This window comes from Myxine glutinosa, chromosome 10 (assembly GCF_964187855.1).
Source record: "Myxine glutinosa chromosome 10, kmMyxGlut1.1, whole genome shotgun sequence".
Classification (NCBI taxonomy): Eukaryota; Metazoa; Chordata; class Myxini; order Myxiniformes; family Myxinidae; genus Myxine; species Myxine glutinosa.
The window spans coordinates 9,665,059-9,691,051 of NC_136270.1; positions in this window are offsets into that span (position 1 = coordinate 9,665,059).

Consider the following 25,993-nt stretch of genomic DNA (forward strand, 5'->3'; position numbering starts at 1 on the left):
GTGCAGTCACCACAGTTCATCAGTGTTCAATGCATGGAAATAAACTCAACAACCCCTAACCCTGCAGGTGATCTCTTGCTCTTCGGCTCCCTCTGCTGGCTATTATTATGTCTTACAGTTGTTGTCATTCCTTTGCTTTTCTTACTGGCGGCCTATTTGTATTAAAACTTGCACCCAATGTGTCCTTTTTATTTTATTTTATTTATGGCCCACAGGGCCGACTAGTGTGGTTCACCTGTGGGGCATCGGTGCCCTGTGGCCAAGGTCCGCCAGCAAGATTTCGGGCCCTCATGGCCGGTTCCAGCAGAGGGGCCATGCCCCAACCCATGGGGTCCATAAGTGGTGCTCGGCCACCGACATGTGGTCCATAATGTGGTGCATCGATGCAGACAGCTGGTTCTGGGAATTCCGGGCGCACAATGGAGGGCTCACGCACGCTCCTCTCGGCGCCCAATGGCGCACAGGTCATGTGGGAGACAAAAGCGACAAATGAGCGAGGGGTAAGGTCACAAGGGTACACATCAATAAGGCAATGCAAGGCGAAATGCGTACGGAGGGCGAAGTGAGAAAGCTCGTCCCTACCGTACGTCACCCCCCCCCCCCCCCCGTCACCTACACTACCCTTGCCCTTACCCCATATTTACAAAATCTACACATTTACAAATTCGTCACTACTGTCACGTCTTCCCCTTATTTCTCCTATACCAAATTCGTCACCACAATCCCTCTACTTCAAAATTTGCCATCACCCAATTCATCATCAATCCTCATAAGGAGGAAGAGATGGAACACAAAGCACAATGTCACACCCACGTCATGATGCGTCTCACAATCCAAAACATTTGCACATAAAAAATAATCAAACAACCTGGCATGGTGTGGAGTACCTGTCACCTCAGGTGAGTGGATGCAGATGGTGCGAGGAGACTTCATCCTAACTATCCTCTAAATGACATTAACACACTTTACACTACCCGGGGTCTTTCCCTGCCAATCCATTGGCCACTTACACTATGGGTTCTAATAACCAATTCCCATTGACCAAACTGTGGTGCTGCTCAATTTGGGGTCTCACTCCCCCGATTCATCTCCCGGTGCCCTTGCACAATTTCTGGGCTGTGACGTGTAGCTCTCCCAGCAGGTCTACCCACCTGCACACCTCCACCACTGTAGTTGCCACCCGAGCTTACCTACTCCTTACCTAACCTATCTAACTGGGGAAGGCCCCTCCTGGCTCTGTCACCCCACTCGGTGCCCCCTGGCACTGGGCTACCCGGGTCCGTCCTCCGGATCCTCGGGCCCCATCCACACAACTCTACCGGCTCCCAGAGCCCACCTGCGGCCTCACCTGGCCGACATCCTCACAGTGGTGGAGTGCCCAAACCAACTACACACACTAACAGGCTACACGCCCAGCCATTTCCACAACACTAATGCACCCATCCAAATACCATTCTTTCACCTCGCACCACAGATGCCAATATCCAACCACAATTTACCTATACCCTCTACCTAACACTTACACTACCCGCCCTGGGTATTCGTGATGGGGGTCCACTCTTCCCCCATTCACACCTTCACACCATCCACTCCACTCCACAGTTTCCATCCTACTCACTCCACGACCATCCATTCCAATACTCCAGATATTCCACACTACCTGTCTTCCACGCAACCATTTATTCCATTCACCTGTTGGTGCACACCTGTGCAATCATACCTGTTGCCACCTGCACCCTCCTCCTCTTCCTGAACCATTTGGTCAACACCACACGCAATCACCACTACTCCCTCATACACTGCTCCATACACCTGTTCAGTTGCACACCTGTGCAATCACACCTGTTCAATCACACCTGTTCAATCCTCACACACTGCTCAATACCCTTGAATACACCTCCAACACTCACACGGCATCATCTGAACTACCTGTTACCCTGCTAACTTAGTGCTCCCCTTCTTCCCTTTAAACTAAGCACATACCACGTCATTATCATCCACACTAATCTACCTGCGTCCCCACTACAGGTATCCTTGTCACTAACTAATCTTAACGTTACCTAATGTCATCTTCTAGGGCCCTACACACAATATCCTAACCCACCCAGGCTAGTTTTCACTGCCATCAACCCCATAAACTAGTGCTCCTTTGCCCCCCCGCTGTGAGGGATGGTGGATTGCCCATCCCACCACATCGGGGAGGTCCCACTATCAATTTTGCTCACCAAATTTCAGCCAATCAAAAATTTTGCCAATCATCTGCCAATCACCGTACCAATCATCAAATTTTGCCTTTTTCTAATTTTGGGTCCAAAACACTAACCTCATCACCCGTCTACTTATTAGATCCTCTCGGTGCGCCAATTCACGTCTACAGCCCGGCTTCATACAGCCGAGCAATGAATGCGGGTTCTTTGGTACCGGCGGTTGGATGCGTCCGACATTCGGTGCAGGGAAGGAGGCTTACCCGGGCCGAGATCCCACGCACCATCTCGGCACCGAGCCATCCAATTGCCCGATCTCGACCTGCCGGAACGTCTCAATAAAAAGTGGTCGCCATGACGACCCTTCCTATCGGGCTGCCCGCTCCGCCTAGTGGAGCACGGACGCGGCCGTTCAAAGCGAGGCCCAGCGTGGATCGCGTACGGTGGTCCTTTCGGACCCGCCGCGGTTCGGATCCCCGCTGGTTCTCGCGGCACGCGAAGCCCGGCACGCACCGAGGGACCGATGCGGCTAAATGTCGTTCTAACCGCTAACCCGGTTACCGTCGATGCCTCACCTGCATGCTTACATGCATACGCTACCCCTTTCTTGCTCATACATCCAGCTGTTCCCATGCTCCTCGTCGTACCTTCTCTTACACACCTCGGTACACTCATTCCGCTCACAGACTTGGTCACACACCTGACCACCGAACACCTTGGCACACATTCGTCGCTCGTACACCTCACCAACACACCTCTTTGCGCCCCCTCCTCGGTCACCTCCTCTGTGACAATCACAGGTGTGCTCTCACTCGCACACCCAACCACGTGCCTCACGACCAATTCCAGCGTGCATTCCCATACACGCTCTACCATTCCAGGTGTGCATCCTTCCATGCCAGGTGTACATCCTCGCTCACCTGTCACAACCAACTCACGCTCCGTGTCACTCTCACTACTTTCACCACCACCCTTGACAGCGCACTCACCCTTACTCTCGACAGCGCACTCTTTCCTCATGCACCTGTCCGTTACACACCTTTCTCGCGCACACTCTTCCGTTACACCCTCTGTAACACTCACCACAGGTGTGCATTCTCCCTCACTCTTGACAGCGCACTCTTTCCCCATGCATCTGTCCGTTACACACCTTTCTCGCGCACACTCTTCCATTACACCCTCTGTAACACTCACCACAGGTGTGCATTCCCCCTCACTCTTGACAGCGCACTCTTTCCCCATGCACCCATCCGTTACACACCTTTCTCGCACATCCTCTTGCGCACACTCTCCCGTTACTTCCTCTGTAACACTCACCACACCGCGCTTCCATGTGCCCCCTCGCACACGCGCTACGACCGACTCACTCTCGACAGTACACTCACTCCTTGGCGCGCACTTTTTCCTCACACACCCCATGGTCGGACATTCTCGCACACCTCTTCCTTCGCACACTTCACCAACGGCCTCTCACGAACACCCGGATCCATAGCAACCCCCAAGCCGACTGAAGCTCCCCTCACATCATGTACATTTCCACGTATTTCGCCACTCACCTTGGCACCTCGTCTCCGCACCTCCTTTGCCACCTGCAAACTCTTTATTTGGTTAGTGAGCACACCATCATGAGTTGAGCACCGACCTTGCACATATTCCATCACCTCCTCCTGGATTTCTCTTTTAGTTTCTGTTCGTCTCTTCTTAATTTCACTCACCTCTTCTTCCACTTCCTCTAATTTTTGCTTCACTTCTTTTATTTCCCGTTGCGTCTCCTCAAGTTCGTCCTCTAAGGCTACCGTGACCGTCTCTATGTGCGTCCTTACCTGCCGGTCGTTCGCTTCCATTACCTCTGTCACCTCGTCCAACCTCATTGTCAGTCCCTCACGTACCATCTGACATTGCCTCTGTGTCGCTATTAAGTCGTCCTTGATGTCTCTTTGTGTTGCTTTTAATCCTCCTCGTACCGCAGTGTTCCTTTGAACCTGCTCCACTAACTCCGTTTGTCCCTCTGTCAGCTGTTCCACCTCCTCCGTCAGATCTTCTATTCCCCCTTGTAACTTTGCCGTCCCATTTCTCACCTCTTTCTCTATACGCTTTTCACCTCGCTTTACCTCCTCGTGTACCCCCGAGACCTCCTCACTTACACCTCGTCGTATCTCCTCTTTCATCTCCTCCCTCTCTTTTGTAGATGCTACCCTCATCTGTCCCAATTCATCCCTCTGAGCATCCAATTTACTTTCTAACCCGATTTTCACCTCCTCTATCTGGTTCCCCATCTGTTCGATTTCTCGGGCGGATTGCTCCCCTATTGCCCGCAATTTGTCTTCCATCCTATTTTCTAACCCCATTAACCCATTTTTCACCCCCTCTAACTGATTCTCCTGGGCAGCCATTCTATTTTCCACCCCCGTTAACCCATTCTTTACCTCTTTTATCCCGTTGTCTAACCCCTCAAATTTAGCTTCTAGCCGTTCCCCCATTTCTCCCATTTTGCCCCCCATTTCGCCCCCCAATCGCTCACTATCAGCCCTCGCTCCGTCCCTCATTACCCCAAATTGCTCACTCTGAGCCCTCATTTGCTCACTCTGAGCATCCATCCGGTTCCCCATTTGTCCCATTTGGCCTTCCAATCACTCACTATTCTTGTCCATAAGGGCCTTCATTTGTATCATAAAAAGATTCAAATCCACCGGTGGCGCTGCTACGGTCGCGGGCGCGGCAAAATTTGGTGCCGCTACACCCACGTGCGCGAGGACGCCATTTTGTGCGTCTGATACTCCCTCAACCACATTGCCAATGTTCTCCTCTACTTCGTCCCTCTGATCCTGGGTTACTCCTAACCCCTCCTCTAGCTCACCCACCGGCATTCGATCGCCTTGACCAGCCATGGCGCGATTTCAAAATTCGGGTTTTTGCTTTTCAACACAAATTTCCAGCAGCTTGTAATTTTGAGCGCGTTAAGCGCGCTTCGGGTCCGTATCTCACTCCCAGACACCAATTGTTACGGACGCGGTTAAAGGATGTTATTTTACCGAGCGGTGGTATTACCACGACCGAACAGTTATTCCTCGACTAGAACCCGATTCCACCCAAACGTTGGCCGTATCGCACCGCGGCTGCTCAATATGGAAAACTATAAAGCGACGGAATACGAAGAGGAAAAGGAATAAGACGAGAAGACGTACAGAAGAGTAATTGGATTTATTATTTACACATCTAAGTAGGAAGAAAGCTGTCACGTTTATTTACAGACGAGATTAGATACACAGTGCAACGCTAGCTTACCTACAGTCTTAATTAACCCAGGGACAGAACAAACAAGGACAGACTCACGCGGGGAATAGGACTGGCGGGAGATGGATGGCTGGCGGGATAGGGAGGTCCAACTGGTCCTGCAACCGATCAACTCGTTGGGCAGCCACCGCTCCTTCGCGGCCCTGCTCCAAACTGCCGCCCAGGCCTCACGCTGCTGTGGCTGCAGTTTCGGTGGCTCCAGCTGCAGCAAATGCAGTTTCAGTGGCTCGAGCTGCAGCAAGTGCAGTTTCGGTGGCTCGAGCTGCAGTGAGTGCAGTTTCGGTGGCTCGAGCTGCAGTTCAACCCTGGACTTCTTCTCGTCTCTCTGTCAAAGCTCATCTCCCTTTGGAAACGCCCTGCCTGCGGGTTATATAGGCCCCGCCCCTCAACCTTCGCGAACCTCCTCGATGTTTCTCTCCACACCCTCTCCAAGTTAAAAAAACAGCTGTTCACCACCATCTCTTATCTTCCCCCATCCAAAACCTTGATCTTTTCTACCCCCGCTAATTCACCCCAGATCCACCTTGTTTGAAATTCCAACTTCTTTCCTGGAAGTCCTGGCAGTGTCCATATGTTTTATACCTCTCCCACCGCCCCCTTCCCATGCCCCCCCCCCCCCCACCAAATCCCTCGCCCTCTCTCAGATCTCTCGATGTCTCCATGTCTCTCGGTCCCTGCTCTCAAATGTTGTGTTTGTGTCCTTCCCCCTCTCTCACGAACTTGTCTACCGCTCCCGATGTTATATGTTTTATGTGTCGGTTTGTCTTTCTGTGTGATTAATGTTCGCTCTTTCACGAGCCTCGATCTTGTATACAAAAAAAAAAAAAAAAAAAAAAAACCCCTTGTTCGTGGTTGGTTGAGTGGGGCTGACTCACTCCTCCCCTCTATGACGAGGTGGGGACCCGCCTTTCTTCCCCAACCCTGCCTCGTGGTCAATGGCGGATGAAGAGAAAACCGCCCAAAATGCAGTTGGCAATGCGAATGGCAATTGACGAAAAGGGGGAATGGAGGTTTTTGGGAATGGGAATGAAGGGAATCTATCTCTTTCACTGGTGCAATGGAGTATTTCAATTAATGGGAGACACAGCCTTACCCTAAAACACATAATAAGATATAAGCTATTGAACAGGGGTATTCTATGATTAGCTGTGGTGTGGATGCTTTATGGACTAATTATGGGACGCCCTTTGACCTTTACACAGCTCCGGAGGCAGGAGGCGCAGAATAACAATAATAATAATACACACAATAAAAAAATACAGTCCTCATATCCGCAACAATATATATATATATATATATATATATATATATATATATATATATATATATATATATATATATATATATATATAACTGTAAGAAATAGTAGAAACTCCACAGTACGAGCAGGGCAGCTCATTTGCATTGAATAAATAATCGTTAGATTAAATAAGACGCGGACGTAGCTTCAGGACGTCGATCTTTAATTGTCGACAAGCTTTCGACCAACAAAGGTCTTCTTCTGAGTCGGCCCCAAGTTCAACGGAAGTCTACTATATATATATAATATATATATATATATGTATATATATAATATATATATATATATATATATACACAAAGAATTAAGTTAAGCACCCCCCCCCCGTTTTTTTACAACCTCGCACATTACAAGTTTGTTGTCGTCAAAACAGTGTAATATACCCATGATATTGCTATATTTTCTGGAGAAGTGATATTATGGTCACATAAAAACATAACAATCATGCCGTTTTCAATATTTTATTCTGAATAATTTAAGGTGAAATATTTTGGGAATTTTAGGCATATTTTCACCTCAATTTAAGTATGGAGCTATAGGTCCATCACGGACAGTGTGGATGACGTTTATGTTTTCTAACGTACAGTCATTGTTCTGAGAAGACCTCTAGCGATCTTTGCGTCAATAACGTGTGTAGGACCCACGTGATCGGATCACTGACTCAACCAATCACTTTTTTTCACTTTGATCACTCAATTTCATCAATGGATAATTGCTAATGTCATACCAATCATTATTTGATCTCACATACCTTAGAATATATGCCAATGTATACATATACACAAAGAATATATATTAGGGGGTGCTTACCTTAATTCGTTGTGTAGGGGTGCTTAACTTAATTCTTTGTGTATATATATATATATATATATATATATATATATATATATATATATATATATATATATACAGTCATCCCTCGCTATATCGCGGTTCACTTTTCGCGGATTCGGTACATCGCGGTTTTTTCTCGCTAGTATATGTAAAATTATATCGCGGATTTTTCGCTATATCGCGGGATTTTGCGGTATAAATGTATTTTTATATACTATTATTTTAAATATTTTTGTGGTAAAATAAGCATTTTCTAGCCTAAAAAATTAAAAAACGTAAAGAAATAAGAAAAATACAGTATTTAAAACATATTGCAAGAAATAAAATACTGTACATAGTGTACAGTAGAAGGGTAGACAAAGAGTCGTGCGTATGGAAAACGCCAGTACATTCATCATCGTCATCACCTTCATCGTCATCAGTACTGCACAGCTAATTCATCATCATCTTCATCACGCAAGTTGTAGTATTGAAGAGCCGGGGCTCTTGCTTGATACGGACGAAATGACGGGCAAGACACAAACTCGTCCGAGAAGATATTTATTCTCAAAACCAACTCGGGAACACTGAAAAGCCCATTTATCGGGCTGCATTATAAAGCACAACCAGAAACCGAAAGCCACGCCTCTCAAGCGTGGCGTGCTTCGGTGAATCGGTGGTCACGTGATCAACAGGTGTAGCTGATTATACCCGCAAAGCGCGGCACGCTTTCGCGGTCACGTGACCAGCCACTCTCGCGCCGGGAATCCCCGCCGGTGACGTCACCGGCTGGAGCAAGGAGATTCTGATGCTGGTCTTGCTTGGGGAACCCATGGGTAGCTACAGTATCTTCAATGGTGAGTACCCATTAGAATTTTATATGTTGTTAAAATTACGTATGTTTAAGAGTGTAAAAAGTGTTTAAGAGTATAGGAAGTGTTTATAAGAGTATGGGAAAGGTTAATAAGAGTGTGGGGAGTTCATAATGCTTTAAAATATATATAAAAAAAAAAAAAAAATATGGTCGCTACTTCGCGGATTTTCGTTTATCGCGGGGGGTTCTGGAACGTAACCCCCGCGATAAACGAGGGTTCACTGTATATATATATATATACAGACTTGGCATTTAATATGGAATATTTTTTTTGTGGGGGTGAACTTACTTTTCAAGATGACTTAGAACCAAAAGTTCATTGGAATTATGTTGAAATTATTCTAGATTTTGTTAATGTGACCTTTAAAAGAAACAAAAACCACATTTGACATTTCGAAGCAAATAAATTGATCCTTGAAAGTGATGTAAACTGATATCGAACTCAATTCACGGACAGTACTGTGTTAAACTTCTGTGCGTTTTCCAGAAGTATCTCTTTATTTTGCACATGAGCCCAAATTTTTTTTTAACAAAAACAAAAGTTAAATTATGACTGGGATTATGGACAGTAAAATTACAGTTCAGTACTTCGTGTAACCCCCACGAGCATTCAGGAGAGCACGTACATGTTGAGGCATGCTGTTCACGAGATTTGCCAAGGTTTGGACAGGAATCGCTTGCCATGCAGTGACAATAGCCTGCTGCAATTCATGCACAGAGGCAGGCTGCTGGTCCAAGTTGTCGATTTGACGCGTTAATTCTGCCCACAAGTTCTCGATCGGATTCATATCCAGGGACATGGCAGGCCACTCCATATGCTCTACACCACGGGCAGCAAGAAAGTGTTGGATCATGCGAGCACGATGAGGCCGTGCATTGTCATCTTGGAAGACAAAGTTTCCTCGAAAGGCTGACGAGCAAATGGAAGCAATGTTTCTTCCAGAATGGCCCTGTGCTTGAACTGGTTCAGGTTTCCATTCAGAACAACCAGGTCAGTTTTGCCCCCTGCCTGAAAAGCAGCCCAAACGGTTACCCCACCACCTCCAGCTTGGACTCTTGGCACTTTACAATCTTCGTTGTAGACTTCATGCACTTGTCTGCGCACTTGGACGTGGCCATATTGATGAAAGACCAGAAATCTAGACTTGTCACTGAAGATCACGTGATTCCAGTGTCCTGGCTGCCATTGACGGTGCTCTCTGGCCCACTGCAATCGGCGCTGGTGGTGTTGTCTGGTCAGACGTGGCTTTCTCAGGGGACACCTGGCACGATAGACTGCTTGAACCAGTCGTTGGTTGACTAGCCTTCTGGATACAGGCACATTTGTCAGTTGATGCCACTCAGCCGTAAGCCGATTAGCTGAATTGGTGCGGCCATTGCGGACTAACCGGTGCAGCTGGCGATCGTCCCTCCTTGTGGTTCTGCGGGGACGTCCTGACCTCGGTATTGGAGTAGGGACACCCCTCTGAGCATTTCGTTTCAGGATCTTTGACACCTGACCTTGAGTGATGCCATACTGCCGAGCAATAGCACGCTCTTTCATGCCGGAATTTCGTAAAGTCACCACTAAATGAAAAACAGCATTGTCGAGTTGACGGACCATCTCCAGGGAAAGTGGAAATAACTTTTGTAGATGTGCAGCAGTTGTTTTCCACTAATACAGAACGCAACAACCCTTGTATACCCGACTGTGAAGCCAATCGTCAAATGCACCTGTCTGTACATTTTGTCACGCCACCGATGATATAATCCTGTTATTGACTTCTTGCTGCAACAGACAATCAGTGACATGGTTCTTTTAACAAAGAAATCACCGAAGCGTAAAAGAAACTCACCAGATTGATATACCGAGTTCAGAAAGTAAACCCAAGTCAAGAAAAAAAAAAAACCATATTAAATGCCAAGTCTATATATATATATATATATATATATATATATATATATATATATACACATACATACATACATACATACATACATACATACATACATTTCCACAGTGCATTCCACAGTGCATTTATCCCTGGTGTTGGGCTAGCGGCTAGGGTGCCGGCTTAGGATCCTAGGATCCTGGGTTCGAATCCCGGTCAATCGCTGAATTAACGCCAGGGGGGTTGACTCAGCCTGTCATCCTTCCGAGGTCGGCAAATTGAGTACCAGTTCACTGGTAATTCCCTGCTTGTCGTTAAAGGCGGGAAAAAGGGTTGGCGTCAGGAAGGGCATCCGGCCGTAAAACATTGCTTCAAAAAGGGGACCGAAAAACAACAACAACCACAGTTCCCGAAAAAGGCCAACCCCCGCTTGCGGGGAAAAATGGCCTCTAAAGGTGGTTCATATATATGTGTATATACAGTCATGGTAATTTAAAAATTTATTTTATTCAAATTTATTATTTAATTTAATTTATTTTATTTAAATTTATAAAATTTATTTTTAATTTAAAAATTTATTTAAAAAATTTATTTTATTCAGAAATTTAAAATTTAGTTTATTTATTTAAAAATTTATTTATTTTAATTTATTTAATTTTTAAAATTTAAAAAATTATTTATTCAGATTATTTCAAATTTATTCACTTATTTATTTATTTAAAAAATTTAATTTTATTTAAAAAAATTTATTTATTTATTTTTATTTAATAAAATTATTTATTCAATTTAAAAAATTTATTCAATTTATTTATTAAAATTTATTCAGAAAGTATTCAGACCCCTTCACTTTTTTCACATTTTGTTGTGTTATGCCTTATGCTGAAATCGTTTAAATTCATTTTTTCCTTCATCAATCTACACTCAATACCCCATACTGACAAAGAGAAAACAGGATTTTGGAAAAGTTTTGCAAATTTATTATAAAGAAACAACCGAAATATTGCATTTACATAAGTATTCAGACCCTTTGCTATCACACTTGAAATTTAGCTCAGGTGCCTCCCATTTCTCTTGATCATCTTTGAGATGTTTCTACACCTTGATTGGAGTCCACCTGTGGTAAATTCATTTGAGTGGACATGATTTGGAAAGGCACACACCTGTCTATATAAGGTCTCACAGCTGACAATGCATATCAGAGCAAAAACCAAGCCATGAGGTCGAAGGAACTGCCTGCAGAGCTCAGAGGCAGGATTGTGTCGAGGCACAGATCTGGGGAAGCCTACAAAAAGAAATCTCTGCTGCATTGAAGGTTCCCAAGAGCACAATGGCCTCCATAATTCTTAAATGGAAGAAGTTTGGAACAACCAGGACTGTTCCTAGAGCTGGCCGCCCAGCCAAACTGAGCAATCAGGGGAGAAAGGCCTTGGTAAGAGAGGTGACCAAGAACCCGATGGTCACTCTGGCTGAGCGCCAGAGATCCTGTGTGGAGATGGGAGAAATTTCCAGAAGGACAACCATCACTGCAACACTCAACCGATCTGGACTTTATGGCAGAGTGGCCAGACGGAAGCCTCTCTTCAGTGAAAGACACATGAAAGCCCGCTTGGAGTTTGCAAAAAAGCACCTAAAGGACTCTCAGACTGTGAGAATCAAGATTCTGTGGTCTGATGAAACCAAGATTGAACTGTTTGGCCTCAATTCTAAGTGTCATGTCTGGAGGAAACCAGGCACGCTCATCACCTGCCCAATATCATCCCAACGGTGAAGCATTGTGGTGGAAGCATCATGCTGTGGGGGTTTTTTTCAGCAGCAGGGACTGGAGGACTGGTCAGGGTTGAGGGAACAATGAACGGAGCAAAGTACAGAGATATCCTGAATGAAAACCTGAAACAGGGCGCTCAGGACCTCAGACTCGGCCGAAGGTTCACCTTCCAACAGGACAATGACCCTAAGCACACAGCCAAGGCAACGCAGGAGTGACTTAGGGACAACTCTGTGAAGGTCCTTGAGTGGCCCAGCCAGAGCCCTGACTTGAACCCAATCGAACATCTCTGGAGAGACCTGAAAATGGCTGTCCACCGACAGTCACCATCCAACCTGACAGAGCTTGAGAGGATCTGCAGAGAAGAATGGCAGAAAATCCACAAATCCAGGTGTGCAAAGCTTGTTGCGTCTTACCCAAGAAGACTCGAGGCTGTAATCGCTGCCAAAGGTGCTTCAACTAAGTACTAAGTTAAGGGTCTGAATACTTATGTCAATGTGATATTTCAGTTTTTTATTTTTAATAAACTTGCAAAACTTTCTAAAATCCTGTTTTCTCTTTGTCATTATGGGGTATTGAGTGTAGATTGATGAGGGAAAAAAATGAATTTAAACGATTTCAGCATAAGGCTGCAACATTACAAAATGTGAAAAAGTGAAGTGGTCTGAAATACTTTCTGAATGCACTGTATATATATATATATATATATATATATATATATATATATATATATATATATATATATATATATATATATATATATATATATATATATATACGTATATATATATATATATATATATATGTCGGATTGGGACTTAGGACTTGGGACTCAGAAGACTCAGAAGAAAGGAGCAACGGATATATTTATTGGAACTCGAGTACTCAAGCTTGAGGACAGCAAAGTTGCATTGAAACTCACAAGGAATGACCAACAGTACAACAAGATGCTCTGAAATAATTCAATTAACATTGCTTTATATAAAGAAAGTCAGGGGTGGAGTTAGCTCACAAGACACAGAGACAGAATGGGCTCATTGGGCCTCCCACCATAGTCCCATCCTGTTGTTCAGTTAATTAAAGGAAGTTCATCCAAGGCCAGTCATGGGTTAGCTCTGATAAGGAGATGGTCAGCATTATGTGGCAACATGTTTACAACTTTCTGTATAGCAGCTGGCTTGGGAAAGTACAAAGGGGAGTGGACACTCATAAAACTGTCAACTTGCAAGATAATGGCAGAGTCAGGAGAAAGGCAAAGAGAGATAAGAGTTGCCTCCAAGGCCTGGAAAGGGGAACTAGAGATTGTGCCCACGCAGGCCAGAGCACACAGGCAGAGAACTCCTTATTAGGATATTACACATCCTCAATGCAGTAGAAAGAACTCAGTATCATAAAAGAGTACAGTAGCAAGTCAAAACAAAACATATAATTGGTTATACTTGGTAATTGGTAAAGCAGCAAGGATATACAAAGGGGGGGGGGGGGGGGCATTACAGCTCCCTACATACCGCCCTTTTGGATCTAAGATACAAAGTTATCTACGAGCCAATCAAAGGCCTTTATTTCAAACAAAAACAGAAAAATCATTCAACATATCACGCGAAGGCAGCCCCGTAAGAATGTCCCGTACCAAAGCACCACACAAACTCAGTAGGATGATTCGCGTCTGTATGTGAGTATGCAATGTAAGGCCGTAAAAGCAGAGTGATCAAATGGCACACAAAATCCACCAAAAGAGGTGGGAGAGAGAGAGAGTGTAACTAAACGTAACGTACCACACGAATGCAGCCCAGTGAGCATGTCCCGTACCCAGTACCGCACAACGAACCCAGCAGGCTGATCCGCGGGTGTGTGGGTGCAAGTGGGTGTAAGTGGATGTATGATGTATGTAAGTCGGGTGTAGATGGGTGTATGAGGTGAGACCGTAGAGACATGAAGATCGAATAGCGCGCCAAATCCACAACGAAGACCTCTGGTTCCACCGGGGTCCACACCCAGGAAGATCTCCGACCCACCCTTGGTCCACAGAGGTGCAGCCGGACTCCTCCCCAACTGGAGCTCGTCCAGGCTTCCCCAAGTGAAATCCTTGTAGATCTTCAGCGCTCAATCGATATTCATGTTCATGAGGTCTCTTACGTGCTGGTGATCTGGGGAAGACACAACATCGTCAGTATCAGGTGGCTCAAACCTATGGCCATGAAATAAAGCATAACGATCCAAAGGTGGGAGAGAAACTTCCTTTGGGTCAAAGTCGAGATCGTCCGAGGCGATGCTGCTTGCTTCGCTGTTATTCAAGGGCGAATCTCCAAAACAATCAGACTCGGAACTCAGAGTATTTTCACGATCGAGTTCCTCTCCATCCGGGCTTGGGTTCACAGCTGGGTCCAAATCCCGAACTGGGTCAGTGGCGTTTGACTCACTGTGGGCTTGTGAGACATAAAGGTGAGCTCGTGAAACATGGAGAGGCAGAGCCTGCATTGAAACATAAACATCAGCCGGGGACCCTCGCAAGTGGCCCACATCATCATTGGTAACATCATCAGTAACATTATTCTCAGGTGGCGTAGGCCTGCGGAGTGGACGGCCCATAGTCATAGCCACGGCATGGCATATCGTGAAGAAACGAGAGGAATCCTTCAGGAAATCGTCGATTTCTTCTTCCGACGTGTCGGGGCCCAGTTTAAACGGCCTTCTGGTAGCCTGAAATGCTTCGAGGTCCGCATAAGTGTACTCGACATCATTATCGGTAATATCAACAATGGAAGAACAATCTTCGGAAGCGGAGATCTCATTGTCGCGGCCCAGGGACTCGTTCAGGTCGTCGTCCCAGGATCCGCGATTGGCAGTTGAGTTGACAGCTGGTGTGTCATCCGGACCCGCGATCCGCTGGTCGATCATCACCATGGCCTTTTCCGGTGTCGTCTTCAGTGTCCATCCTGTGGTAAACTTTCTCGCACACGCAAGGACTAAAGCCTTGATTAGTACACAACAAACCACTAGTCCAAGGACTATTGCCAAGGCGGTCAATATCCACTTTACTATCGTCCCTGTCCATCCTTTAAACCAGTCGGTAAGCCACTGGTGGGAGGCTTCCCGATCCATGCGATCCTTTGTCAATATGTGAGCACTTTCTCTTAACCTTATAATAGCAGCACTGACCCCTTGTGCAGGGTCAGGAATAAAAGTACAACATTTACCCTTAATTATCCCACATACCCCTCCTCGTTCTGCCAGTAGCATATCTAACGCAACCCTATTTTGCATAACCATTGTACGCAGGTGGACAACCGTGTCCAACATTTCGTCGTGTGCTGTAGCGGTGTCGTTGGCCACCCTTTCTAAGATTAACGCAATTTTGTCAATGCGGTAACTGTTCATGACCGTCCCAGCCCATGGGAAGAAGAAGCTAACGGCTTTCTCCCAATCAGCGCCGTGTAAAGTAGTGGTGTCGTCGTCGTGCCAATAGGTGCTTCGTTGTGTCCTTATGAGTGCGGTGGTATTATGCAAGTGCTGTCGCATTTCCATCTCTGGGAAAACTGATCCTAAATAGCAAATTCCTCCCCAATTATCAGGTAAATACGGGTAAGCTTTATTCCCGCATACAAACATGGTCCCGTGCGGAGCCACCAAATGGGTGGTCATGCAAGTGAGAAGGCCTGGGATAGTGTTTGTCCCGTTTTCCCCTTTCCATGCCAACTGGAGGTGTGTGAGGTTATGCAAGGGCGAGCTTGTAACGTTCACTAGCAGCGTGTGTTTCCCTTTTCTCGGGTCCGCGGGAAGGGTATCTCTACACACGGATTTGCCTACCATTACTTGGCCCTTTCCTTCTAAGCAGAGGGCCCCCCATGCCGGCTTGACCCAAACCGGCGCCGGCCGTTCCTCAAAGTGTCGGGACAGAATGGGAGGGGAGTACTGGAAAACTCGTTTACACGCGGTTTCATCAGAACCTTGGCTTGTCAGAGTTGTACTAATGCATTTGGTATCTAATGGCTTCGAGCACAAATCATTGAGTGATAGGGGTAACACTACCATTGGTATGCCTGCTGTGCTGGTGCGGGGAAGGTGCATACACATCCAACACTGTGTCCTATTCTGTACTGTGGCCATATGCCGTGCGACCTTCCAGTATGTGTTCTCCTCTGGCTTCCTTCTTACTTCCTGGGCAGGAGGGGGTTTAATAACGTAGGCGGCACAACTAGGCCGGAATTGGTGTTGGGTCTCTCCCCTCTTTTTGTTCCTTCTAATCAGCGTGCGCGGGGGCCATATTCCACATTCAAGTATTATCGTGGTGTGTGGGCCGACGAGGGCATGCGACAGTAGGAGAGTAGTATTGTCGATGCCCGTGCCCCATTGATATCCTGCGGCGGCGTGACTATTCACGGTCCCAGTAAACCTTCCATTTTCCACCTGTCTAACTTTAGTTAAGACTATGCGTGGGGTTGTCATGCATGCCTGTGGTGTCCCATTATGTACCACCATGGCTTCCATCCATCTTACAGATAACCACTTGAAATGTGTCTCCAACTCACAGCAATGTACTACTATCCCCTGTCCCCGGGGAGCCGTTATGTATTTGACGGAGTAAAGTTTAAATAACGTGTAGTTGTCGTGCCCTGGGTATTTGGGGAGATCCTCTCTCAGTGGGTTAAACTGCAGAAGCCTATCCTTGGCGGGGTTTGTTAGGCAGCTGCCCAGAATTCCCATCATCATGACCGTCATCGCCGCCCTTAGGAGACTGTGGTGCCCTAGACGGTGCATTGTCTTCAGCGGTGTGAGGTGTGGTGTCTGCAGCAATGTGAGGTGCGGTGTCTTGTGTGGCTTGTGGTGCGGGGATGGACAACTTACAATGGGTGGCGTGGATCCACGAAGGTTTACCCTCGCAGAAGACTGCCGTCGGTGTGACCAGTAGCACCTGGAATGGTCCCTTCCACCGTGGCTCCAAAGCAGCCTTGCGGGTGAAGTGCTTCACGAGCACCCAGTCGCCGGCCTGAAAGTTGTGGATGGCGTGGCCTATTGGTTCAGGCAGCGCCTCTCGTACTCGAGCATGGATGCTGCGTGCCACATTCGACAAGCCTATGCAAAATCTCAAAAGCATGTCATCCATTACTGGCAAAGCAAGGGTGGACATGTCTGTTGGTGCTGAAACGGGCAAGCTCATAGGTCGTCCCATTAATATTTCGTGGGGGGAAAGGCCCGTAGTGCGACCCGGGGTGGAACGAATGCTCATCAATGCAAGCGGAAGAGCCTCTGGCCACCTCAAGCCTGTGTCTGCGCAAAGTTTCGCTAGTTTATTCTTTAAAGTCTTGTTCGTTCGTTCCACAAGTCCTGAGGACTGTGGGTGGTAGACGCAATGGAAGGATTGTTTAACGCCCAATGCCTTCAGGATGCCCTTAACCACCTGCGCCGTGAAATGGCCTCCTTGATCTGACGAAATTATCTGGGGAATGCCAAATCTGCACATAAAATCCCGCACGAGGCGCTTCACTACTGTCGGAGCATCGGATTTGACGCATGGGTATGCTTCGACCCATTTGGTGAACGTATCTACGATTACCAACACATAGCGAAACGACATGCTTGGTTCCAATTCTGTAAAATCGAACTCAATAGTTGCGAACGGCCCACTAGGCGGGGGTCGTCCCCCATCATGTGCATGTCTCGGTGGCGCCCCTCTATTGTGTTGCTGGCAGACCACACACGATCGGCACACTTCGGATACAATCCGTGACAGTCCTGGCGCTGCCCAAGTGTAGTCTATCTGTCCCATCACCCCCCTCTGGCACACATGACCATTCTGATGAGCCATGCGTGCCAGCCAGGGCAGTAAAGCCTGGGGTGCTATAGGTTTTTCATCAAGGGTCCACATTTCCCCTGGCCCAGGGCGTATCGCTCCTCGTTTGAGCCAGACCTCGTGTTCGGCCGTCGGTGCAGCATTTTGCAAATTTATGATATCGTCCTTAGTTGGTGTGGCGGGTGGTCCCGCAGTCGGTATGTCAGCAATCTGTGCGGCTGTCTTCTGTGCTCGTGTCACCATCGGCATGTTGCGTTCTATCTGTTGGTTGGCGGCCTTTCCTGCCGCCTCGTCCGCCCTTGCGTTGCCCCGGGCAACGTCAGTGTCCGCCCTTTGGTGGCCACGACACTTAATTACCGCGATAGCGCGGGGAAGTAAAATGCTTCGGAGGAGCCCTTCTACCAACGCGCCATTCTTTATCACTGAACCGGCAGATGTGAGAAAACCTCTCATCTTCCAGATGGCTCCTTTATCGTGGACTACGCCGTGAGCGTAGGCCGAATCTGTGTAAATGTTGACGGCAAGGCCTTCCGCCAAGCTGCACGCTCTGGTCAAGGCGCACAGCTCCGCCTGCTGTGCGGAAAATGTAGGTGGAAGACGCCCGCTCTCTACCGTTTCGCTATCCGAGCACACGGCGTACCCGGACAACAGGGACCCGTCCCATGCGCGCCTAGCTGATCCATCGACATAATATGTACAGTCGGGATATTCTAAGGGATTGTCCTTTAAATCCGATCGCACCGTGGAGACTAGCTGCACAACGTCGGTGCACACATGAGGTTCGCCCTCCTCAGGAGTGGGCATCAGTGAGGCTGGGTTGAGCGTCGTGCAACGTTCGATCGTGATGTTGGCTGCAGTGATCAGTGCGGATTCATATTGCATTAATCTAGTGTTAGACAAATGCTGTGTGCTTCGCTGTAACAGCAGCGAAGTGACGCAATGTGGTACCCGTAGCGTTACTGGGTGTCCCATAACAATGTCCGCTGTTCTTTCTACTGCGTACCTGGCCGCTGCCACGGCTTGCAAGCACACCGGAAACCCTTGTTCGACCGGGTCTAACTTTTTACTAAAGTAGGCCACCGGCCGCTCCTTATCCCCATGGGTCTGTGTCAAAACTGACTGGGCGAAACCTCCCACGGCGTGAGTGTAAAGGGTAAATGGTTTCGCATAATCCGGGAGTCCTAATGACGGTGCCGTAACCAGCGCCTGTTTCAGCCCGTCAAAACATCGCCTCAATTCATCCGTCCATATCAATAGGTCCGGGGCATTTGATTTGGTCGCCTCGTACAGTGGTTTAGCCAGCAGCGCAAAATCAAGTATCCAAGTGCGGCAGTATCCCGTCATACCTAGGAAGCGCAGCATTTGCCGTTGCGAGCGAGGGCGAGGCAGCTCCGTGATAGCGGTCACTCGTCCAGCATCCAATTCTCGTTTTCCGTGCGAAATGGCGTGTCCCAAGTAAGTTACAACCTGCCGCACAAACTGAAGTTTTGGTCTGCCTACTTTGTGGCCTTTGGCCGCCAAGGCCTTTAATAGGGCCAAAGAATCCATTTCGCACGCCTCCTTTGAAGGGGAGCAAATCAACAAATCGTCAACGTATTGCAGCAACACTGACCCTCCCTTCAATTCCACATCCGCCAGGTCGCGGTGCAGCGCCCGGGAAAACAGAGTGGGGCTATCTGAAAACCCCTGAGGTAGTACTGTCCAAGTATACTGGCGCCCCCTATGGGTGAAAGCGAACAAGTATTGTGACTCAGGCGCGATGGGCACAGAGAAAAACGCAGAACAAAGGTCGATGACCGTGAAGTATGTTGCGTCCGGCGGAATTGACATCATGAGGGTTTCTCCGTTTGGAACTAGTGGGTGTATGCCCTGTATCACCTTGTTCACCTCCCTTAAATCCTGTACAAATCTCCATTTGTCCTTTGACGGCTTTTTAACTGGCAAAATTGGTGTATTACATGGGCTGTTAGTTTCTACGATAATCTTCTGTTCCACTAGGGATTGAATCACTGGTGCTATGCCTACGTCGGCCTCAGGTCGTAGCTTATACTGTTTTACGTTTGGCAAGCGCATCCCCGGCTGCACTGCTATCACTAGAGGTTTGGCGTCTCGCATCCGTCCAACCTCACCGTCGCTTTTGGGCCATAAATTGTCTGGCACCTCCGCTAGGAGGTAATCCGACTCACCCGGGTCCGTCAGCACTGCCCTCATGGCATAGGTGCCTTTGGGGGGCAACTCTGCCTCTTCGAACTTTCCGTCCCTCCGTTCTGCCTTAATGTCAATTGAGAACCCTTCACCGTTTTCGAGCTGTTTCAAAGTCCAGCGGCCCCTCTTACACCGATAACCATGTAAGGGAACTTCTCGTAACCGCCCTACCATCCAACCTACACTTTCCGGCGGCCACCCTTTGGCAGTAGTGAGGGTAACATGGGCGACCGCTCCTTCGGGGTATTGGGTCAGCGCATGCTGACTCGGGGTTAGGACTACCTCAATTCCTATTCCCTCACGCCCGATCCATACCCGTGACAAGTGTAGAGGCATCCATTCGCCCAGCTTTTCCTTAACCCTTTCCCGGTAGTTCTCGTCCTCACCCGTTGCATCATAGTACGCAGTGCAATGGGGTGGATTATCCTTTAAGTCCTTTATCGAAATTTGGTGCTGTTGCATCCAATCTCGCAGCACTGAACTGTCCAAACACACATTATCTATGATATATGTCCAAGCAGACAAAGCCCCTGGATCCAAGCGCCACCAATACGCGGTGGGGCCGGGACGAGCCAGTGCCGTCATCAACAAGTCGCGTTTAGACTCCGCGACGTCTACGAAAACTCCCTCCTCGGTACATGAGATTTGACAGCCCAAACGGCACAATAAATCCCGTCCCAGCAAATTCGTCGGGGCGGTAGTGGTCATCAAGAAAGCATGTTTAGCCTCCAGCGGGCCGCATGTTACTCGCACTTCCTCCGAAATAGGAAGCGCTTGGGGTAAACCCGAAACACCCAGTATTTGAACGTTCCTGGCCGTAGGGCGCAAAGAGGGCAATTGCCCCTTGTTAATTGTGCTGCGAGTCGCGCCCGTATCTACGAGAAATTCTAATTGTCTTCCCTCCACGTCCAACATCATGGTTGGTTCCTCTGCCGGTGTCATGGTCAAGAGAGGACACTCCTTGGGCGACTCGCCAGCGTCCCATCAATAGGCCCCTCTATTGTATTGGGGCTGAAACCCCTTACGAGCCTTTGGGCAATCACGTATCCAGTGTCCCATCTGCTTGCAATAATGGCACGGTTCCTGCGGAACCGGTGGTGCGGAGGGCATAGGTCGTCCCTCTACAGCTCCCCTTCCGCCCTGCCTGCGTTCTGGCGGCCCCCAAAGTGACTGGTTCACTGGTTGCCACTGCGGCGGACCCCGAGGCGGGGCCCAGTTCCCCCTTGGTCCGTTCTGCATCCCACTATTGGGGGGTGGTCCGGGGTTTTGGAGAAGGGGTCTTGGTGGATACCAATTTTGGGGAGGGGGCCCTTGCACATTCCAAGTTTGAGGGTTTTGAGGAGGAAGGGGAAGAGGGGGTGGTATTGTCCATTGTTGTTTTACCTCGTTCATATTAATTAGTCCAAAATCTTCCTCAGTACAACCGTCGCAGTTTTCATTTTCGCTGTGGATCCACTCTCCGTTGGGGAATTGGCCCTTATAGAAAAAAGGATAACAACTCCTCCTATGTTCCTCTGGACCTCGAACAGGTCCCCACTTCTGGCACTGTTCGTGTATGTAGTTCTGACTCTGATCCCCTTTTTTATTTTGGTTAAATTGAGCCCGTTTCTCCTGGACAAACATTTGCAATATTTCCTCCTTAATATCCTTCTTCTCCTCTAGGGAGGAGCCCGGGCATTGTTCCAGTTTGTCGCATAATTCGTTGGTTGTCATTCCCTTCCAGCCGAAGAGGACGGTCTGTACCTGTTTCTTTAACACCGGCCGAAGCCCCTCGATTAGATATTGATTTACCAATGGTTGGGGTAGCCCTCCCAGCTGCATCGGACCCAGTCCTCCCCAGCGCGCCATGGCCTTTTCCAACCTTTCTCGGTACTCTCCAATTGGTTCTCCTGCCTTTTGTTTTATGGCCCCAATTTTTCCCCAATCCGGACCTCCTGCTGGCAACAGCGCATGCTCGATGGCACCCAGCAGCCGGAGCTTCAGTGCGTCCCATTGTGGTACTGTTATCTGGGCCGCTCCTGCTGCCCTTGGATCGACGTGCGGCCAGTGTGCTCTTAATCTAGCCCTTTCCCATACTTTGGGTGGGAGCACGGATACTCCCATATGAGTTATGTCTCGATAGTCGCACTCGCCGGCTAAAAACCAATTCGACATGGTCGGCACTATCTGCCGTGGATCTTCAATAAGCAAATGTTGAATCCTTTCCCTCATTACAGTTAAAGAGGATTCTTTCCATGGTACTCTTTCTCGAACCCCCTGTCCTTGGGCGTCAACTCCGATAACTTGTACAGGGCACAATGTTTTCCTTTCCTCTATTTCCTGACATTCCGATGGGGTAGTTTGTGAGGTCCTTTTCCCCTTACAACCTACCAGTGAGGGGTATAACCCATCCGGTCCTATCGGTGGCGGGAACCCTGCGATGTCGGTCCCGTCATCTATTCCGTTAGCCCCGAGTTGTGCAAACGGCCTTCCCTGGCTCGGGTGGTTCTGGGGTATCTGGGGCGCGATGGTAGCGGGGTTATAGGGAGGTGGTAGCGGGGGCGCAGAAAGGATAGGTGGTGCCTGAAACCCCGGGACAGGGTTTAGGTCTGGGGCTGGGGAGGGTAGATTGGTCGCTACCTCCCCTCTCGCGGGGTCTGGTTTTTCAACGAGCGGCATCAGTCGCGCGTTGGCCTGCCTCTCTATTTCCTTAAGCGCTTCATCCTGCTCTTTATTCGCCTGTTTCCTCAGACCCTTGAGTTTTGTTACCTCACCAGCCAAGCTGGCCTGTTTCGACTTTGCGTGTCGCTTCATCGCTTCTTCCTTCCACCAGCCAAAGACTTTCCAATAGTCAGGCGGAAAGTGTTTCGTGGCCTGTTCGAACTTTTCTAATGTCTCATACAACACGTCCAATTTTTCCAGCGCAAAAGACCCTCCTTCGGGCCACGGTTCTCCTAAATCCTTCGTCAATGCAACCCATGACTTCCCTGGTCTCACAGCAGCATAGCCATACCTCTTAAACATAAAAAATGCTGGGGTATGTCTAAGCGGTTCACCTGCCTTTACTGTCTTATTACCTATACTGTTACCCATCCTAAGAAACCTTAGCTTACCGACGTAGCCTTGTACTCGTGAGGATCTCCCGCCTCGCGGCACAGCTACACTACCTAACTCTGAGAGGCTCGCAGCCTTGTACCCGTGAGGTTCGCCCGCCTCGCGTGGTACGGCCGCGCTACCTACTCTCCTGAGAGGCTCGTCCGCCTACACAGCCGTCTATCCTACCCTTACTGCACTTTCCTGGCGTCCTACGCCCGTGTAATAGTTCTGATCTTACTTAAAACTAAAATCCCGACGTCTCCCGGGTAGGCCTCGGATCGGGACGCCGCCCTTATCCTTACCCTCACAACCCAGAGATCTATTACCCCTTAACCTCAGGCGCCCAACGTGGGGCACTTCTCCTTACGTAACGTTACCCTAACGAGTCCATAAACAATCAGTTGCTCCAGGACCCAAGCGGTCCGTAATTAAATTTAGGTTCGTGGAACAGGTATGAGCAAGGAACGGAACGTACGGCGACCGAGCAAGAGAGAGTGGGTTACAATTTGGACTGACCCCCGGGCTAAAAAGGAAAAAACAAAAGAAAACCACAGCTCACCTGACCCGGATCAATTGCCAGCTGGTCTCTCACCACTCCCTTGCCTGGGACCGCGTCCCGGACTGCCCAGACTGATCCCACCGCTGCCACCAGTTGTCGGATTGGGACTTAGGAATTGGGACTCAGAAGACTCAGAAGAAAGGAGCAACGGATATATTTATTGGAACTCGAGTACTCAAGCTTGAGGACAGCAAAGTTGCATTGAAACTCACAAGGAATGACCAACAGTACAACAAGATGCTCTGAAATAATTCAATTAACATTGCTTTATATAAAGAAAGTCAGGGGTGGAGTTAGCTCACAAGACACAGAGACAGAATGGGCTCATTGGGCCTCCCACCATAGTCCCATCCTGTTGTTCAGTTAATTAAAGGAAGTTCATCCAAGGCCAGTCATGGGTTAGCTCTGATAAGGAGATGGTCAGCATTATGTGGCAACATGTTTACAACTTTCTGTATAGCAGCTGGCTTGGGAAAGTACAAAGGGGAGTGGACACTCATAAAACTGTCAACTTGCAAGATAATGGCAGAGTCAGGAGAAAGGCAAAGAGAGATAAGAGTTGCCTCCAAGGCCTGGAAAGGGGAACTAGAGATTGTGCCCACGCAGGCCAGAGCACACAGGCAGAGAACTCCTTATTAGGATATTACACATCCTCAATGCAGTAGAAAGAACTCAGTATCATAAAAGAGTACAGTAGCAAGTCAAAACAAAACATATAATTGGTTATACTTGGTAATTGGTAAAGCAGCAAGGATATACAAAGGGGGGGGGGGCATTACAGCTCCCTACATATATATATATATATATATATATATATATATATATATACATACATATATATATACTGTATATATATATATATATATATATATATATATATATATATATATATATATATATATATATATATACATATACATATATATATACATACATACATACGTACATACATACAAAGAAACAAAGAGCGGAGTCAGTTGTGTCGCTATTTGAAGTGATGGAATATATATATATATATTGTTGCGGTTTTGAGTTTTGTATAATAAAGGTTAAATTTCCCCCTCATCGTTAGTCACACAGACAACACGTAGCCTCGCGATAGTTGTTATTTCTTAGTATTTGTGAGCTTAGTCCTTTTCCTGTGTTAGTTCTGCGTTGAGTGGAGTAAGGAGAATAGGTCCTTTCATCGCTTCCATTGTCCTATGCCGCCTCCATCGCCTTACGTGTCTTAGTGCTGCCTTTGGCTTTTTGGCGTGAATTAACACGAGGCCGGCTAGGAGGCTCGGGGCGGGACCGAATGAGGGCGACAGAGAAGCTGACGGTAAGCGCGAGCCGCCAATCAGGGCTCACAGGGTGTGGCGGCAGCACTGCGTCACAGGGCGTGGTTGGAAGGTTCGAGAGGGTTCGAGAAGGTTCGGGGCGTACCGATATAAGCCGTTGTGCAAAGCCACCAGTTGAGTTGAGTTGAGTTGAGTTCAAGGGGCGCGCGGTGAGGAGAGGAGTCCGAGCAGCAATTGAGGTACGAGGACTGAGTTGGCATTGAGTGAGAAGTCGAAGAAACGTGGTCAGCAGTAAAGGACTTTGAAAGATACGCGTTCGATGAAAGACGCGCATGAACCAGTATACGCGCTCGTATGAAAGTGGCGCTCGGTTGAGCTTGAAGCTGAGCCGCGTATAGTGCATTGAGTTAGGCGAGTGATAACGCGCTGTGTAACCGCCAGCCGCGCTGAGAGACGCGTACGTTTTCCTTCCTACCTCATCGGCTGCCTTTTGTTCGGGAGACGCGCTATGAGGATCCTTCCACCGCCTGCATGCCTTCTTCGCGGGACGTGCTGGGACCGTGGAGAGCCGGACGGGGCCATTCCTGGACGACCAAGTCGGCGCGTTTGGCCTGATCATCAACCTGCCTGCAATTCCCTGTGTGAGTGTGACGGGCCCGAGTATGGGCGTTAAGAATAAGACTGTTTAGGTTCTGCTCTGTGTCTCTGCTTCTACCAATCATTGTACATACTTGTGGGAATAATAATTAAACGTGTGTTCTTCGTTCCATTCGATCGTTCTTGTGATTTCCTCATTGACTAAGCGTGGTACGAATAGAACCGCTCGAATCGGGGTCCAATAATTAACGGTGACTGCACGGACCACATGGTACTCAATCCGCTCGGTGTACCCAAATCACACGTGGCTCGTGCGAGGCTTGCTTCCCCGCTTCCGTGGCGGCGCAGGGATTTAGGTACGAGCG